The 5728-nt window shown below is 45.9% G+C and overlaps 1 protein-coding gene across 9 annotated transcripts in view; it reads right to left on the bottom strand.

Moving 5' to 3' along the window:
• Positions 1 to 4597, bottom strand: part of apbb2b (amyloid beta (A4) precursor protein-binding, family B, member 2b) — a 265952-nt gene extending 261355 nt beyond the window's left edge. For 7 of the 9 annotated variants that reach the window (XM_043692343.1, XM_043692335.1, XM_043692372.1 and 4 more), the window contains exon 1: positions 4364 to 4597. The gene's annotated coding sequence lies outside the window, so the exon portion shown is untranslated. Of the gene's footprint in view, positions 1 to 3418; positions 3641 to 4196; positions 4219 to 4363 lie in introns of those variants that run through there. The other 2 variants (XM_043692362.1, XM_043692352.1) reach the window with 2 other exon arrangements.
• Between the last annotated feature and the right edge of the window lie 1131 nt (positions 4598 to 5728).

The raw sequence follows: 5728 nt of genomic DNA, 5'->3' as shown, positions 1-5728 counted from the left end.
CAGAGGACACAGCTTAAAAATAAGGGGTAGGCCATTTAGGACAGAGATGAGGAGAAACTTCTTCACCCAGAGAGTGGTGGGTATGTGGAATGCTCTGCCCCAGAAGGCAATGGAGGCCCAGTCTCTGGATTCATTTAAGAAAGAGTTGGTAGAGCTCTCAAGGATAGTGGAATCAAGGGTTATGGAGATAAGACAGGAACAGGATACTGATTAAGGATGATCAGCCATGATCATATTGAATGGTGGTGCAGGCTCGAAGGGCAGAATGGCCTACTCCTGCACTTATTGTCTATTGTCATATTGTCTATCTAAGATACATTTAGAAAATAAAGTCTTTATTTCTGATCTTCACAAATGCTCTGTTCCTTAAACAGTAGAACATAACAGTGGATGCTTTAATAAAGTTAGTCACAAAGCTTTGGAATTTTCCTGGCACAATGTAAGGAATGTACCTTAGGCAACATAATCTTCACTGGTTAAGGGAGCAGAAAGGGAAAAATGCTGCCAAGAACTGGTGTAAAAGAACCTCTCTAAAAAACACAACCCTTACAAAAGGATGAAGAACCTAACGGCCAAATTTAACAACTTGAGATGGGTAGCTTCAAAATTACAGGGCAACATTATGCTGCTGTCTCAGAAGCAAATTGTAGAAAGACCACAAAAGTGCATGAGTACTGAATCAAATAGCTACCTCAGTTTCCTGGGGATTTGTCCCAGTTGTTTTAGATACTGCTAGCCTTGATTGCTCACCAAGACTCCCATGTCCCTTTCCTACTGACTTATGCTTTCTAGCCATTCATGCACCCTGCACCCCAACACATGCTCCCACCCACATTCTCTACAGTTTCTCATATGCCACCCCCATATGCCACCTCCCTAGCCATTCATCCAGTTTCTGCCATGGTGGATCTCAGAAGTCATGAGGGTTCCAATCTAATAAAAGTTTCACTATATATGCTTCCATCCAAAACCCACAAAAGCTTCTAATCTTTCAACAGACCCTTTAAACCATCAAACTGTGAAAACAATCATCTCCTGAGAGCACTGTAGCTTTTGAAATTCAGCCAACTATTCATCGTGTCAGAACAAGAATGAGTACTTTTGGGGAACAGGGAACAAAGATCTCCATTGAAACAGGATGACCATTTGTATAGCCTCCAGTAAGTAATCCATCAGGCAGTTTCTTTTAGCTGTCACTAACAGCTTCAATCTTTTCATGTTTAGAGAGCTTGTTTAAAGGGATTTGAAGAAAACTTTCAGATGAGGAGACTTACACAGACTTAATCTGCCCTTCAACAATATGTGTTCGTGACAATAATTCAGTAAGATTTACGGTAGTTATAGTAAAGGTCGAAGATGGACTGGAAATAAAGATTCTGAATTGGGTGAAGACCGACCTTCAGATAAGACAGGATCTGGTCAAAGTGGACTGGGAGCAGCTATTTGCAGGAAAATTCACATCATAGCAGTGAGACACATTCAAAAGGGTTACAGTGAAAGTGCAAGGTCAATATGTTTCTGTAAAAATGAGGGGATGGGTCCAACAAGAGAAGCCTAGACGTCAAGGGATGTACAGGATTGGATAAGAAACAAAAAGGAAGCTTATGCTGGATACCGAAGGTTCAGATTCTTGAAAGGAGTATAGAAAGTGCAGAGGATTGCCTGAAACTGAAATTGAGAGGAAAAAAAACCATGAAGAAAACTGACAGTTAACACTAAGGAAAATCCTAATGCAGTCACTAAGTATGTTAGGGCAAGAGGGAAAAGAGTTGGGCTAAAGTGGATTGTGAAACTAGAAGACATAGTTGAGGTTTTAATTGCTTTTCTGTTGGGTAAATTAGTGATCAAGACATGAATGTAGGAGGTACGATCCCCAAGTTTACAGATGACATGAAAATTGGTGATATGTTAAATATTGATGAGGAAAGCCTTAGACTATAGGATAATACAGACAGACTGGTCAGACGTGTTGAACAAAGAATTTAATCCTGAAAAGTGTGGGATGTTACATTCGGAGGACCAATAATGACAAGGATGTCCACATGAAATGGTAGAACACGACAGGGAGTACAGAATATCAGAGGGACCTTGGTGTGCATGTCCTTAGATAATTGAAGGCAGGAGGGCAGGTAGATAAAGGTGACAAAGAGAAGTACAGGATACATGTCTTTATTAGGTTTTCAGGAGCTGTATAAAATGTTAGTCAGGCTACAGTTAAGGTTCTCTGTGTAGTGGTGGTCACCACACTGTATGAAGGATGTGATTGCACTAGAGAAGATGCAGAAGAGATTCACCAGAACGTGGCCTGGGCTGGAGCAATTCAGTTCTGAAGACAGACTACACCGGCTAAGGATGTTTTCCTTAGAACACAGAGACTGATGGGGGACTTGATTGAGTTGTACAAAGTTTGAGGGGCACAGATAGGGAAGAAATGTTTCCCTTTAGAGTGATCAATAACTAGAGGGCACAGTTTTATGGTGAGGAGCAAGATTTTTTGAGCAAAAACGTTTTCACCCAGACCGTGTGGTGAGTATCTGGAATTTGCTGTCTAAAAGCCAAGTTGGTAGAGATGAGAACCCTCAAGACGGCGAAGAAAGATCTGGATGAACGCCCATAGCTTATAACCTTCACAGCCAAGTGCTGGGAAATGGGATGAAAATACATGGATGTTTGATGACTGCACGGACATGATGGGGCGAAGGGACCCTCTGCCAGTCTGGGATAATCAGGGAGGGCATGAACTCACACCGGGGTTAAACAGCCCCGCTGAGCTGGGCTTCCCGTCTGTGACCGCCACACCGTCCCCTCCCGTCAGCAAAAAAACAACGTGGATGTGTCTGAAATGAATTGTCCATACACCACAGAGTCAAAATTCGGTCCCAAGTATCAGTTTTGAGCCTGGATGGAATTCCATCCACATCAGTAAACATCTGCGGGAGCCAGGAAGCGAATACCGCAGAAGATATTTCAGGCAACCCACGAAGGAGTGAAGAATTAAACAAATTGAGCTTAAACATATTTTCGCATTCTTCTGGCAGCACTGACCGTTACAAAGGGACATTAAAAACTCCGAGAGAACAGACCAGTGCTGTTGCAAAGATATTCACCGCACAGTATACTGAAACAACCTACATTAAAGAGACATGTTGGCGAGAAATGAAGTGACGATGAAAAGACAACACAGAAGTCTGGCTTCCATAACGAACAACATCGACATTTCAAAGGAATTAATTCAACGCTATAATGGGCATTGGGTACCGTTATTACCAGGCTTTATCAGAGGATGAGATAGGTATAGCTTTGTAATTGGAGTAATGAAGAGCTATCTCGGTTGATTACAATAAAAAAAGCACCAGACCAGTCCCCTACTCAAGCCGAAAATCAGAAAGACTGGATGTCGAATTGCGCCCAGTCCTACCTTCTTCCTTCGGGGCAAAACGTCAATTAACGAGTTCCAGACCGAAAGGCAGGTTATATGGACGGTAACATAAAACCGTCAATCTCGTAGGGGGATTCACAAAAGAGGTACAGTCACAAATCATCAGGTTGCAGATGGAGAACGGAGCGAATTGCGAGCACAGACGAGCGAGACAGAAACATATGAACACACAAGGTCTGCTGGCTGCGTTCTCCACCAGCCCCTAATACAATGTAAACATTTAGCTCATTGGTTTCTGCACCACTGTATAAACTGATTGATGGATCGAGCTTGCTCCAGCCCACATCTCTCAGGCAAAAACAAAACCCTTTACAATCTGCCCAAAACAAACCAAGTGAGCCGGTCTGGTATGCATAAACAGACTACCTCGCCTTTCCCCAACAGTCGTCCCCCGATGTCTAACTTTGATTTAAAAAATGGCCCCGTTTCCAATATTACAGCGAGCTCTGTGAGGCTGCAGCCCCTGGGTGGTTTGAAATTGAAGGTGTTCAGATTCTCAGTGGCATCGAAGCCCAACATCCCCCTAACTCTCTGTCCTTGCCACTCTGCTGCCCTGACACCCTCACCAGATCTAACGGAGCCTTTTTATCCGCTCCCCGGTTGAGCCAGCGTTGCGGAATCTCGCTCTTGATGAGCCGTCTCCGGATATTATTTTTTCCCCCCTATCTGTCTGATTGCTATCAATGCAGTATTTAAAGTGGCGCAGTACCGCTGGGTGTTGTTGAACACCTTCCACATTGCAACACTAACGCTTCACCTGATCGCTGCATTCCTGCCGTTCTGGAAAGCAACATTTTCTCAGCGGAAGGGTTGCTGCATCCCCCCGCCCCGCAATCCCCGCCGGCGCAGTGCCCGTGCCCGTCCCCCTCCTTTCAGCATCCCGTATCATTTTTAACGCCGCGGTGGTGGTGATTTTCCACTCACACTGTTCCCGTTTGCTCTCTCCCCGGGTCTCCCCCTTTCGGGTCAGCTCGGAGCCGGTCTACCCGGCCGGGAAGAACCGCGGCCAGTCCGACTCTCTGTGATGTTTTGCCGCAATCCCTTCCGCCGATACTATTCCGTGAGAAGGGCGGCGGGGCGATGTCCGGACACCCCCCACCAGCAGCAGCAGAGCCCAGCGCCAGTGTCACTCATTCACTCAGTCAGTCAGGAAGAGCCGCGCCCGCCCCCGGGCTTGGCCACGCCCACTCAACCAGGCCACGCCCACCGCCACGCCCCGGCCATGACCATCAAACCACATCCGCGCCCATTGCCACACCCCTGCCCCGCCTTCCGACTGACCACGCCCATTGGCACGCCCCCTGAGCCTCGCTCGGGCCACACCTATTATCACACCCCAGCCACGGAACACACACACACCCCGGGCCACGCCCCGTTCGCTTAGCCCCGCCCACCACCACGGCCGCGCGTGTGCGCTCCCACTCCCCGGGCTCCGGACCTTTCCTCCCGCGCGCGGTCAATACCTCGCATTCCACTCTCCTTCCCAAAACAAAAATCACCGCAATCACCGGAAGAAATCCTCCTCCTCCAGTCCCACCCCTTCCTTGCAAACCAGTGCGCAGTGTGGCGGAAGTGATCCTTTTCCATGGAATTGCGGAAACAGTGGGAAAGGATTCCGCAAGGGAATAGCGGAGAGATTTGCAGAGCTGTGTGTGCAGTGAGCTGGCCCATTCAAGACACCTGGAGTTATCAATGTCAGACCTCTGCAGACAGCAGTCATTTTATTTAATCTGACCCGAAACGTTAATTCTGATTCTCTCCACAGATGCTGCCAGACCTGCTGAGTGTTTACAGCAACTTCTGTTTTTATTTCTGATTTACAGCATCCACAATTCTTTCGGTTTTTATTTATTGTCTGGCAGATATTTGGGTCACGTAGACTATCACTGCACCCCAAAATCCCTCTCCACCAACAATTAAGACAATTTCCAAATTGAAATCACCAGCGCCAGTTTAAAACATTCAGCGCGTTGATAACAGGAATGGAAACTCCACAATAAAGACGACAGAATTTGTATTCACTTGACAAATGAAAACTAATGCTTGTTGCAAGTACACAATTTTGTTTCTTCTGGACTTTTAGGATATGAGACTAATAAGGAAGTGGATTCCACTTTTTTGAAAAATAAAAAGATAATTGCATCAAAAGCTAACATAACATGATTAGATCACAGACGGTGGAATTAGAGAATCAGTCATTGGGATGTAATGTTAAACTTTATGTCAGGAGGTTTGAGTTCCACAGGGGTCAGTCTTTGAACCTCAACTATTCAATGACAGGAAAAGATT

Source organism: Chiloscyllium plagiosum, chromosome 1 (genome assembly GCF_004010195.1).
Source record: "Chiloscyllium plagiosum isolate BGI_BamShark_2017 chromosome 1, ASM401019v2, whole genome shotgun sequence".
Taxonomy (NCBI): domain Eukaryota; kingdom Metazoa; phylum Chordata; class Chondrichthyes; order Orectolobiformes; family Hemiscylliidae; genus Chiloscyllium; species Chiloscyllium plagiosum.
Note: the sequence above shows the minus strand (reverse complement) of the source record. Positions and strands in the feature narration are given on the sequence as shown.